The following is a 14,122-nucleotide window of genomic DNA, read 5'->3' as shown; positions in this document are numbered from 1 at the left end:
CAGTTTTTGTAATTCACCTTCGTTAATCGTGGTAGCGGCATTTGACTCATCGTATTCACCATTAGCTCTGATGCCAATTTGTAAAAATTGACTACTGCGATTATAATATTTTGGACACTTTTTCACTATACTTCCACTGGTGAAGATCTTACTTTAAAAGTACACTTTTTACTTTCTTTATAAAAATGAGAATACAATCAAGTCTTTATATAGATCCAAAAGACTTCTACTATACTAGGAATTTAAAGCAAATTGATAATATTAATAGGCCACTATCTCTTGGTCTTTCAACTACAAGAGACTCTTTGTTTTTCCCATTAACTTATTAATAAAAACCCACTTAACATTACATTAAAGTTTATTCAACACGTATGACTGTATCATGGAGTTCAACAAGGAAAATCCTATAGTGAAGATGAAAGTGGTCTAAGACCGGGACTCGACTAAGAAAATTAGTGTCACGGACCTTGTTGTTATTCAAGTTGACGCAGATTGTTTTGATGGCGATTTTGCGACGTTTGGTTGTGTTTTTAAGGACAATGACTCAAAGGTTGTTTATGTTGCGTGCTACAAGGAAGTTATCATAGTTGAGCCCGCTTTGGCAGAATTTTTGGCCATTACGCGGCGCCTGTAACTATTGGATCTTAAGTTGGAGAGGATTCTTGTCCAATCCGACGCACTGTCTGTTGTTGACTGTATCAATTCTATTTGCTCTCTTGATGTTTGGAGCTTATATCTCATGATATTGGAGGCTTACTTAGTAGATTTAGTGAATCCTATTTGATGTTTTTGAATAGGCAGTTAAATGTGGATGCACACAATCTTGTGAGTTTGGGTAAGCTTTATAGTTCTAAGTATTTGATAAGTCTGCCTCCTAGTTGTAATTCTCTGTTTGTAGCTTGTGTTATTTATTAAAAAGTGTTTTCCATTAAAAAAAAGGTCACAGGCTCTTCATCACCATAATTTTTCTCATCTTTTCAAAATTCAACATGAGTTACCCCATGTCCACGAATATTTCATATAAATTTTAATTACTTTTTAAATTTGTTTTAATTTTTCAAATTTATAATTTTGTTATAACATCTGTATTTTTCAATTTAAAAAATAAATCTAATAAACAATTGACTTAGTTAAAATTTTAGTATACTGATTTAGGATATTCACAAAATTTATTCTCTTTTCCAAATTCAAGACATTTTGATCTCCTCAAATACTTAGTTAAATGTGTTCGCAGAGCATGAACCGCAGTGCATTCACAACCAATATTTTGTGGCGCATTTGGAGTACTAGTATGCTAAATGGCTTTATTTAAACTTTAATTTGTTACACATTTTTCACAACAAAATTAGTGGCGCACATGGTAATTTTGTTCATCCATATTTTGAAAAGTTTGAAGTTCGATTATTGAATTTCCAAATCTATTTTAACAAAGTATAAGTTTATAACAAATAATAGATCTTGATATTCAGAGTTCAAGTAAAACAAAAACAGAAATTTCCATGTTAATATAATCACCAAGATGACTCTTGATACATCAATGAAGAATTGAATCAGATTGATGACAATAAAGTTCAATCTCTAATGATTTGCTCAACAGTAACGCACTAAAAACAATTATAAACTTTAGCACAAGAGCCTTCGAGGCATCTTAATCTTCTTCTTACGGCTGGTTTTGGCATTAATGAGTTCCAACATGTTCTCCATCTTCTTCAGATGACCCTCAAGAAAATCAATATCTTTCTTCTGTTGGTTATTCTTATCAAGCAAATTCTTGGCCACACTCATTGCATTGTTGATGTCCTCGCGTTCTTGATCGGTCAGCTTTAAATTAACACCCTTCTTTAATGCAATCTTCATACCGTAAACACTTAAATCTAATGCATCCATTACTATGGCCTTCCTTAAAAATTTCTTATCTTCCAACTTGAACTTCTTACCTTCTTCAATTGTTTTTTTAATTTTTTTAATCTCAGTGGATTTAGCCTTAGCAATGACCTTGAATGGCAACTTCATATCATCTTGAATATCAGAATCACTAAACCTTCTACCAATTACCCTCTTAGCATCTGAAAACAAAACAAAAAAAATTAGTAATAAAATATTAATTACAAAAAAAAACATTAGGTTAATAAAGTATATTAGAGAATAAAAATTTACCAAAAACGGTAATTAAGTTGTCTTGATCATTGTGAATAATGTGAAACCTATTGTGTTTGTGTTCATGACGCCACAAACCAACGCAAGAATATGTTGTGCCAAGGTCTATTCCCACTGGACATCCTTCATACTTGTTTGCCATGATAACTCTTGAAGTGTACTGAACCGTTAATGAATGAAAAACACAATCTCCAAACTTCTTGTTAGGGTAAAAGGATAAACCTCTTTTTATAGTGGAAACCCACCTCCTATTTTGGTGGTTTGTTATACACAGAAAAGTTAATGTGTTTAATTAATTTAAAATTTTAAATGAGGTTTAAGGATAAAATTAATAAGTATGCAATTACTGTGTAATTATAATTTTTTAATTTAGTTAGTGTGGATAGATAAATAAATCAATGGTTAGGTTATGAGTCCTGGTTGATTGGCTTGAATTGCTCACGTGATCATTAATTTTAGCAATATGGAAAATTCAAGTATTATTATTATTATTATTATTATTATTATTATTATTATTATTATTATTATTATTATTATTATTATTAAAGTCAATATTAAGTTATTATTAAGAAGAAAAAGCTCACACTCTCAAGTTTGGTGAACCAAGCTTGTAGATTTTCTTCTTATATTACTCACATTTGGAAACCGTTTTTTCAAAACAAAAAGCTCCTTCTATTTTGGAAATAGTCCTTCTACCCTCTCCTTCTCCTATTATTTAGGCATGTTAGTTTTTTATTAATTTTTTTATTTAACATGAAAATCTTATCAAACATAAGTACATTTGATATAATAACACTAAAATATAAATTTTAAGTTGGGAATAATAACAATTTGTGTAAAAAAAAAAGTTGGGAATAACAACAAAAACACCTTAACAAATTTCACTAAAAAAAAGTCCAACAGTGACATGATTTCTACACCACAACGTGTATAATCACGTCACAACCTGTTTTTCGACGTGAACAAATATGTCGCAAGGGAGAACGTGGAAATTCTATAGTGACATGAATTTAACGTCACTAATTAGTGACATGATTTCCACGTCGCAAACCTTGCACGTAAATAAAAAAAATCTGTTGCAGCAGACATGGCAAACAGACATGACAAACATGCATAGAAAACACAACTTATTAGTGACATGAATGCCATGTCACAAAGTTGCAAAGTGACACCAATGTCACTAAATAACTGATTTTATTTATAATTTTTGTTTGATATTTAAAGAGTTGCGATATGATCTACATGTCACTAATTTGTGACATATATTTCACGTCACTAATCCTCATTTTTAAAAAAAAATAAAATATGATATAATATTAAAAAAAGATTTTTATTAACAATTCCGATTCAAAATTAATATTAATAATAAGAAATATCTATTTAAAAATAAAATAAAAATTATAATATAATAATTAATAAAATATAATTAATAAAAAAACTATAAATTAAAATTAAATTTAATATATTACATTAACTAAAATTTAATATCTTAGACAATTTTAATTTACAAATAAAAATAAAAATAAAAGTAATATTTATGGGTCTTCTAGGTCAGAAAAATCATCAATGTTAATATCATTATCATTCTCTTCATTCGTCGGTGCACCACCAACTCCTACGTTTCTGTGGTGGTCGTTTTCTTTACCTCCCCGTTTCACTTGGGAGGACGGCACGCTAGACCCTTCACGCGAAATTTGGAAGGAGAATGCGCCCGTGGCGGCATGAATTTTGTTTCAGTTATTCCTACGATATCACACGAACTTTCTTATTGTCCTACGAGTAGGAAAGGGGAAAAAAGATCTCAACTAAACCCTAGGAGTTTGCTAAGTGTGGGGATTTCACCTAGACTAGAAATTCTGGAGTCCGGGAGGTCGGTTATACATAGGGAAGTGTTTAAACATCCTACATATCTATAGTACTCTTCAGGAACCTTCTCTGTGTCATTTGTGTTTGTGTTTATTGCTAATGATTGGGAAAGTTTCTCCTTTGTGTTAGGAGAAGGAATTGAATTGATTAAAAGAAAGACAGACAGACTGACTATTTTTGGTATTTTATTAGCTCGCTGAGATTCCTTGTGAACCTCATGCCTACATATCCCTAGTGGAAGTCAGAGCTTAATGTAGTTCGGGGAACTAACTAGGGAAATTAATTATTTTTGGTGCCTTGCTTGAAGCTCAAGGTTGAAGCTTTGAATTAAATCTCTGTTTACAGTAAAGAGGCATGAAATCATCTTTACAGAGAGGTATTTGTACTATTCTACCACAAACATTTAAAAGAGTGACAGAATAACTAAATTCATTTCATTCAAGAAGGGGACCTTACTTGTGTATGTGCAAGTATACCAGTCAAATGCCTCTTAAATGAAATAAAGATGCTCATCCAAATTAGGGAAAGTTACCACATGTCTGGGTTTTACTGCCATCTCATGCCTTTCAAAATCCTAAATGGGAGGCTTGATTAAAATTGAAATTGAAATGTTTGTTTGTTTGAATGTGGTAGAGTAGTAAAAATATCTCTCTATAGAGATAAGCTATGTCTATCTACTGTATAAAAGATTTGACTTTAGCTGGCTTGTATGAGGCCCAAGCTTGAGGCTTTTTGATTGATTAATTAATATATTGACTCTGGGAGATGACTCCACTGGGGATTAATTACAGGGTATTTTTGTGTTCTGTACAAAGCCCAGAATTGAGGCTGACTCTATTTGGAGAGTGTTTATTTGATGGATTTTTATTTGGTGTTCTGTACAAAGCCCAGAATTGAGGCTGACTCTACTTAGGGAGACTATATTTGTGTGCCTTGTACAAAGCCCAAGATTGTGGCTGACTGCTGAAGATAACTGAATTTTTGAGACTATGAATGACTCTATTTTGTGTGCCTTGTACAAAGCCCAAGGTTATGGCTGACTCTAGCTAGGAAAAACATTATTTTCTGCCTTGTACAAAGCCCAAGGTTGTGGCAGACTTTTTTAAACGAATGGAGTATGGATGACTCTATGGGAAAAGATCCTAGATGTTAGGAATCTTTGACACATGAAAGTATGGTTTAAACTGCCTTTGTACAAAGCCCAAGGTTGAGGCTAACTGTTTTTGTTGGTTTTGACCCTATTGAGGAGATTTTATTTATTAAAAGACTGTTTTTTGATGGAAGCTAACCCTTTCCAGGGGTTTTGACTCAGGTGGTGAATTTGTCTGTTAAAAGACTGACTTTATCATGTTTTTGGAGGCTGGCCCTTTCCAGGGGTTTTGACTCTTTTGGGGAAATTATCTCCTACGAGAATGAATTAATTGGTTTTTTTTTTGACATTTTTTATTAATTGACTTTGGAGGCTAACCCTTTCCAGGGGTTTTTGAATGAAATGATAGATTGATTTTAATTGACTTTGGAGGCTAACCCTTTCCAGGGGTTTTTGTTAAAATGATGGCAGAAAGATTATCTAGTGGAGACTTCTTGTTTAAAGCCCAAGATGAAGGCTGACACATGCTGAGGAGAAATAAACATAGATCCTAGACTCTGCTAAGGAAGATTGATGAAGATAAGGGTGACAGAGACTGTCCATGTCTCTCATTCCAAAAGGGTGTGCTCAATGTAAAATTGAGACAATCTTAGCTTGTTTAAATTCTGGTTTAAATTGGAAGAAACTCACCAGGGTAGGCTAAAAGGTGACTAAAGACCTGTTCCTATGTTTATAAGAAACCTGATGGGTCCTTGTATACAAGCTCAAGAGGAAGCTGGAAATGCTTTTAAGAAGCCTGTGGGTCCTTGTACAAAGCCCAAGAGGAGGCTAATCGAGGGTCCTTGTTATAGCACAAGAGAAAGCTATGTAGTTTTGAACTTATTTTGGCTCTAAGCAAATGGGTAAGAGGTTTCACCGGGAATAATTCCTCTTTGGGTGGATGTGTCCTATTTTTTGGATTCTAAGGTTTTTGCTAAGATGTTTCACCGGGAATAATTCATCTTGGGGGTTTGAACTACAGATCTCTAATTAGGAAATAGCCTTCACCGGGAAGACATTCTCAATCCTAGGCCATATTCCTATGATATATATATATATATAGTTTAACTGTCCTAGGGTTTATACTCAAACGTAGTTCTGAACTAATATATATGCACAGTTTATATTTGACAGTAATTTAAATAAAGACTGTAAATTGAAAGCTTGTAAAGCCTAACCTGGATGGAGTGGAGGCCATTGAAGAAGTATGTACAGAGCCTCAACAGTAATTGGTGGATAATAGTTGAATATATATATGATAAACAGTTAATGGTTTTTGAAAACAGAAGAAGTGAAGATGGACAAAGGTCACATAGGTATCTGAAGAGTTTCACCGGGAATAATGCCCTTCAAATACCAGAAGAATGTTTTGAAAACAGAAAGGAGATTTTGAAAATACAGTTTTGAAAACAAGCTAAGAAGAGAAGGTGTTTGGGACTTACACTCTATTAGAGGCCCAGTACTTTACAGTACTGGTTACAAAAGCAGTTTTGAAAATGATTTGAAATGATATAAGGTTTTGTTTTTTGAAAACCTTAATCATTTGATTTAAACGGAGATTGAAAACAGTTTTGAAAATTGACAAAAAGTCAACTTAATTAAGGTAAAGAATAAAGATCTATGCCTAATTAAGACCTAAACAATTAGGGTTTTATCATAAACTTATTTTCAAAATAATTAGGTTAAAACAAAATGAATATATATATTTAAAGTTTTTAAGAAAACACTTTAAAACATACTATGTTAAACCTAATTAAAATACATGAAATAAATAATATTTTTATGATTTTTTTGATTATTCACAAAATAGGTATATTAAATAAAAAGTGTGTGAAAAATGAAGTGAAAATGATTTAATTTGATAGGTTAAATAATCATGTGAAGTTGTGAAGAGAATAGGTGTGAAAAGTGATAAAAAATTTAGAAATGTCTCCACCAAGGCTTGAACTCACGCCCTTTAGGTCACACACCCAAAACCACACCACTGAGCCAACGCGCGCATGGTGATAGCAACTCTCACTCATTTGGTTATGTTTCAAAACAAGTGATAAATCATTGAAAAATAAAAGAATCAAAAAGTCTGGGGCGAGGGGGATTCGAACCCCAGACTTTGGGCATGAGGAGACTAAGAGCGCATGTGTGGCCACTGGGGCAAGTTATCCATTCGTTTATGAAACGCATATCATTAAATATAAAATAAACTCTGTTCAGAGAATTAAAAAATGGCGCCACCCTCCATCTTCGTCTTCAACCTCAAGCTCCAACATTTTTGAAATTCTGATTCTCTCAAATCTCAACCAATGGTCCAGGTGTAAACATGAAACTTGCTCTAAATTCACTCACGATTCTAAATATGTAACTAATATATATTTATATTAACTACATCTAACTAATTTACCAGAAATCGTGAAGAACCCTAAAATTTAAAAATCAAATTAAATGACTATACTGAAAGATAAATAAATGATGACAGAGGGTTTTCAATCCTCTGATGATGCTGAACAAGATAGAATCGAGCTATTTCTTAAAGAATGCTTAAATTAAAGAGTTGGAGTTCAGAAACTTACCTCTGAAAATGGAGGTCGTGAGGATGATAGAGAGCAACTGGGCTTGTATGAATGATCCCAAAAGCTTCCTTGTGACTCAGTGATGCTAACTGAATGCTTGTTGTAACCTCAATCCTCCTGAGTTGTTCTATGGACCTCCCTCGATTTGAGCTTCAAGTGAACATGGAGAGTGATGATTCTTGAGTTACAGATGATCTGCAGCCATCTGAACAGCTTCACTACCTCCTATGGAACGTGCCTGGATGCTTGGCTTGATTGGAAACCTTCTGAATTACACTATGGACCTCCAACTGCAACTGCTCCAAAGTGAGAGCAACAATGGTGTTCCTCCACTTACAGAAGTGATCCAGGTGCTTGGATCACCTCAAATGACCTCCCTTGAGATGTTAGAATGCTTACTTTCCAAAGATAAGCTCTGGTTTGAAGAAAACGATTCTTCTTGCCAAAGAACTTTGAAAAACAATAAGCATGAGAAGAGAAAGAGAAAGCAAGGAATATGGTTGCTTTGGTGTGTTTTTCTACTGAAGTATGCCCTCCTATTTATAGGCAAATGAATGCAGATCAATTGGCTGTGGTGAGTTTGCTTAATGAAAGAAATTTGGTTTCTTAAGCATGAAGGAAGTTTGCAAATATCTCTTATGCAATGATGAGAATTTTGATTCCATTTGATCAATCCCCTAGCCCTCGATTTTGCTTGATCTTAGGGGACAATTCTGAGACAGAAATGAGCTCTAATTGGTTGGTGAGAAGATTCCTTGGGTGATTCATCAATTTGCCATAAATTCCTAAATGTAATCATTACATAATCACATGTTCTTGTTTTTAGAATCTTCTTCAATTATCATGGCATGGTGAAAATGAATGCATGGCATGTTTTCAGATGTGTTATGGGTCGTGTAGCATCCATATTTGAGGTCATGTGCACAAAATTTCAAAGTTCCAAAATGATGCATGACCTATAATTTCACTTCATGAGGCCAACTTTGAACAAGCATAACTCTTAGCTCAAAATGAATTTGGAGAAGGTTGAACACAATTTGGAAAGCCCTAAACATCTAATTCAAATCATTAGTTTGGAGTTTCTTCAAAATCCTTTGGCAAATTTGTGAAAAATGAGGCCAAAGTTGGAAGAAAACTAGGTTAAAACACTTAGAAAAATTTCTAAGTGTTTATGACCTAAAACTCCAAAATTTCCAAAACTCTTAAATGATTGATCTTTTGAAAAAAGTTCCTTTGTAAGAAGTTGTTTTATTTTGCAAGATCTACAACTTTCATGTTGGAAGTTTTTTTGAGTTGTGTAGGTGAAATTTTGAGTTCTCACCATGCCTCAAAAAACCCTAATTCCCGACTTTTCGCTCCTTGATGAATTTCTTTGAATTTATTTGGTCAAATGACTTTAATATCCATATATTGATGATATTGATCCTTGAAAGCCATGGTTTGACCAAAAATCTCAAAAGTCAATGGTGATCCCATACAGTTGACTTTTTCCAGATATGGTGAGATTTTAGACTTTTGTGTAGAATCAAGATCTTTTCCTCAGATGAATGATGTAAATGGATTATATTGAGGTAGTAGAGACTCTTGAATCATGTCTTGAGTTTTGGATCCATGCCCTGATTAAAAAGTCAACTATCTTGGGGAATTAGGTCAAAAACCCTAATTGTCGACCAGAGGACAATGATGACTGTAGACTTTGAATTGAGGTGTAATGTCCAGTGGATCTTGTCATATTTGAAGATGATTGATGTCTTTGAATGGTCCCCTAGGGCTTTTTAGGGTTTCCCAAAGGTGATCCCTGAGTTTAGTCCTTGATAGGCTCAAAAAAAACCCTAGTCTGGTGACCTGAGTAACTCTGTACTTAGATGACTGGGTGTCTAATCAATCATAGGTGAAATAATGAAGCTCTTGAGTCTTAGAGACTAATACTTATATTGATTGATCCTTTGCCTGAGCTTTCTGGTCTTTGAACACCCTTGATTGAATGTCAGACTGCTCTGGGTACTTACTTTGACTTGATGAAAATCCTGAAGATATGTCATCTCAGGGGGGTCAAAAATTAGGGTATGACAGATGCCCCTATTTAAGTTTCTTTTATCTGGAGGGAGAGAGATTGAGATCTCGATCTCTCCTGCGTAAAAGAGACTTAAATATCAAAGAATGCCCGAATTTTGGGCGCTCCTAAGATGATAAAATCTTTGCATGATTTGATCCCATTGTCGCACTTGGCGGGGGATGAGGAGACAAACTCCTGTAGAAATACTTGATGTGGATTCTGGCGAATGGATGGCAGTGTAGGATGCGCAATCCATCTTCTTTAACTAAGTGTTGATACTTAGAAAAAGGTAAACAACCTCCCCTTTGTTTCGGATGTCCATATCTCGAAACTGGTCTCAGTTGTGTTTTGGACAATATCTCAAATAAAGAGAAAATTTCCAAAAGGTCTGTTTCCTCATCAAACTTCTCATCAGCACTTGGAGATGAGATACCATTTGACGGTAAATAAAGAAACTTCAAAGGTTTGTTTCCTCATCAAACTTCTTACCAGCACTTGGAGGTAAGATACCATTTGACGGCAAATAAAGAAACTTCAAGGGTTGTTTCCTCATCAAACTTCTTACCAGCACTTGGAGGTAAGATACCATTTGACGGTAAATAAAGAAACTTCAAAAGGTTTGTTTCCTCATCAAACTTCTTACCAGCACTTGGAGGTGAGATACCATTTGACGGTAAATAAAGAAACTTCAAAGGTTTGTTTCCTCATCAAACTTCTTACCAGCACTTGGAGGTAAGATACCATTTGACGGTAAATAAAGAAACTTCAAGGGTTGTTTCCTCATCAAACTTCTTACCAGCACTTGGAGGTAAGATACCATTTGACGGCAAATAAAGAAACTTCACCATCTTCCCTTTTGACTTGACGTCTTTGAAGGATCGTCACATGGTCCCGCGCTCTTTTGAGGGGCTAATGACTTTGTTTGAAGGCGGACAAACTGTTTTCGGGGTGAAAACCAACATTTATTGTCCTCTTGAATGTTTAACAGACAAATTGTCTTTCCTTGGGGAAAAACTACCATTTGTTGACTCCGCTGGGGATCATGAACTATCTTCTGGACGAAGACTACCATTCACTGATTCCGCTGGGGAATCATTTGTCAATCTGCTGGGAGATTCTGAATTATTTTCTTTGACGAAAAGTGGCATCTCTTGACCCTGCTGGGGAAATACCAAACTGTTTTTCAGAAGGAAAAACTACCACTTGTCAATTATGTCGAGGAATCCATATTTCTTAGAGAAGAGAACCGCTTATCGACCCTGTAGGGAATTCCAAAATGCGAAACAGACTATCTTATCTGAAGAAAAACTGTCGAGTATCGCTCTGCAGGAGAATCTCGGCTGAGGAATTCCAAAAGTGAACAAACTATCTCTTTGAGGGAGACTACCATTTGTTGACTTGCTTGGGGAGATCCTCGTGTATGAACTGTTGTCTCGAAGGAAAAAGCTTCTCCGGAACTTGCAGGGGAAACTTGAGTTCATGCCTTAATGACTTAGGCATTCACATGATCAAAGCCTGACTAGACTATGCAATTATGATGTAATGTATGCATGAATATTATGACAATGATAAAATGTAAAGTGAATGTGAATGGAATTGTCGCGGATGTAAAATCCTATGATACGACTTGAATTCTTGTTGATCAGAAGATGTCCTCTTCTTGTAGTTCGAACTCTGTTGGGAATATCTGGTTATCAGTTGTCCGCTGTCCGAAGTGAGTAATATGAATTGAAGTAAAGATCCGTCATCGGGAGATGTTCGCAAAGCGACCTCATGGGGAAATATTGGTTCCCGGAGTCTCAACCGTTCTTGGAGCAACTGTTTGCATTCTTCCTATTGTTTGTAAACCTCAGAAAGAAATTTCACCTTTATTTTGCAAGTAAATTCAATTTATTTTGTGAAAACATTTGTCTCAAGAAAATGACTGTTTAAATTCAAAATGTATTTCAAGAAACAGAAAAAGACTAGATTGCAAAAGAAAATCACAAGGCTCAAATTATTATATATGGAATGGTAATCAGCCAAATGCTTGATTCCATGGAGTATTTACAAAGTTGGAAATTGGTAATTTTCGGGAAAAGGGCTACGATGAAACGTGACGACTGTTATCTTTCCCTTCCACTCCGGGTTGCGCTGTATTCGTGCTTCGTAGAAGATGACCTACTGCTGATGAATACTCCGCTATGGATTTTGAATGATCAAGTTTGTCCTGAACACAGTTACTTGCCATATATCCCTAACTTTTGCGTAAACTACCCCTTTCGGGTTTTAAGTCTACCGGGATTGATTAATATTTTTTTTTTTATGTCTCTAATTTTTGCCTGAATCGCCCTTTCGGGTTTTTGATTCACCGAGACGCTCTTTTTTTGCCTAAGTCGCTCTTTGCGAGTTTTTAAACTTAGCGAGCTGTTCTTTTAATTATTTAGGCGAAGTATTTCTTGAGTGCGTCGACGTTCACAGGACGGGTGAATTCTTCTCCATCCATAGTCGTGAGTATTAAGGCTCCTCTTGAGAAAGCTCTCTTGACCACGTAGGGGCCGTCATAATTGGGAGTCCATTTCCCTCTTGAATCTGTGAGAAAAGATTGAATCTTTTTGAGTACAAGGTCGCCTTCTTTGATTGTGCGAGGTCGAACCTTTTTGTCGAAAGCCTTCTTCATTCTTTGTTGATATAGCTGTCCGTGGCATAAAGCTGTCATGCGCTTTTCTTCGATTAAGTTCAATTCATCGAATCTGCTTTGACACCACTCGGCTTCTGTTAATTTTGCCTCCATCAAGACTCTCATTGATGGGATTTCAACCTCTATAGGTAGGACTGCCTCCATGCCATATACAAGGGAGAAAGGAGTTGCTCCGATCGAAGTACGTACCGATGTACGGTAACCATGAAGAGCATACGGGAGCATTTCATGCCAATCCTTGTAAGTAATGACCATCTTCTGAATGATTTTCTTGATGTTTTTGTTAGCTGCTTCTACAGCTCCATTCATCTTTGGTCTGTAAGGAGATGAGTTGTGATGTTCAATCTTGAATTCTTCACAAAGCTCCTTCATCATTTTGTTATTCAAATTTGACCCATTGTCAGTGATTATCTTGCTAGGAATGCCGTAGCGACAGATGATGTGATTCTTGATAAACCTGACGACAACTTGTCTTGTAACGTTTGCATATGAAGCTGCTTCAACCCATTTGGTGAAATAGTCTATAGCTACCAAGATGAAGCGATGTCCGTTGGACGCTTTTGGCTCGATCATTCCAATCATGTCGATTCCCCACATGGAGAAAGGCCAAGGGGAAGAGAGTATGTTGAGAAGAGATGGTGGCACATGAATTCTATCGGCGTAGATCTGGCATTTGTGACACCTATTTGCATACTGGCAGCAATCTGACTCCATCGTCAGCCAATAATATCCTGCTCTCAGTATTTTCCTTGTCATGGTATGTCCATTGGTGTGAGTACCAAAGGAACCTTCATGTATTTCTCTCATGAGTATTTCCGCTTCTTTTCTGTCAACGCATCTGAGCAGAACCATGTCGAAGTTTCTCTTGTACAGAACATCTTCATTCAGGAAGAATCTACAAGCTAACTTTCTCAAAGTCTTTCTATCTTTCTTTGATGCTCCAAGAGGGTACTCTTGCTTTTGAAGAAAGTTCTTGATGTCGTGATACCACGGTTTGTCGTCGATGATTGCTTCTACTGTGAACACATGAGCGGGCTTATCCAGGCGCATAACATCGATCCGAGAAATGTCATTCCAATGATTTATCCTAATCATGGAAGAGAGTGTGGCTAATGCATCAGCCAAGTTGTTTTCTTCACGAGGAATGTGATGAAAATATACCCTGTCGAAGAATGGTAATAATCTTATCGCGTAGTCTTTGTAAGGAATTAGCCCTGGTTGGCGTGTTTCCCATTCTCCTTTGATTTGATTGATGACCAAAGCAGAATCTCCGTATACATCCAAGTGTTTGATTCTTAGATCCATGGCTTCTTCGAGACCCATGATGCAAGCTTCATATTCGGCCTCATTGTTTGTGCATTTGAAAGTTAATCTAGCAGTAAATGGAATATGGGTACCCTGAGGTGTAACAATGATTGCCCCAATTCCTCGTCCATAAGCATTGACAGCTCCGTCAAAGATCAAGCCCCACTGGGATCCTATCTCAGGTCCTTCGTCTGGTAGTGGCTCGTCGTAATCTTTCATCTTGAGGTACATGACGTCCTCGTCCGGAAAGTCGAAACTGGTTGATTCATGACCATTGAGTGGGTGGTGAGCCAGGTGCTCAGCTAGAATGCTTCCCTTCACGGCTTTTTGTGCGTGATACTCAATGTCATATTCTGATAACA

At 35.9% G+C, this 14,122-nt stretch overlaps 1 pseudogene; it reads right to left on the bottom strand.

Moving 5' to 3' along the window:
* Window positions 1-1,623: 1,623 nt before the first annotated feature.
* The window catches only part of LOC131636328 (heat shock 70 kDa protein 18-like), an 86,641-nt pseudogene continuing 74,142 nt past the window's right edge, over window positions 1,624-14,122 (bottom strand).

The sequence above is a fragment of the Vicia villosa genome, unplaced genomic scaffold (genome assembly GCF_029867415.1).
Source record: "Vicia villosa cultivar HV-30 ecotype Madison, WI unplaced genomic scaffold, Vvil1.0 ctg.001698F_1_1, whole genome shotgun sequence".
NCBI classification, from domain to species: Eukaryota; Viridiplantae; Streptophyta; class Magnoliopsida; order Fabales; family Fabaceae; genus Vicia; species Vicia villosa.
Note: the sequence above shows the minus strand (reverse complement) of the source record. Positions and strands in the feature narration are given on the sequence as shown.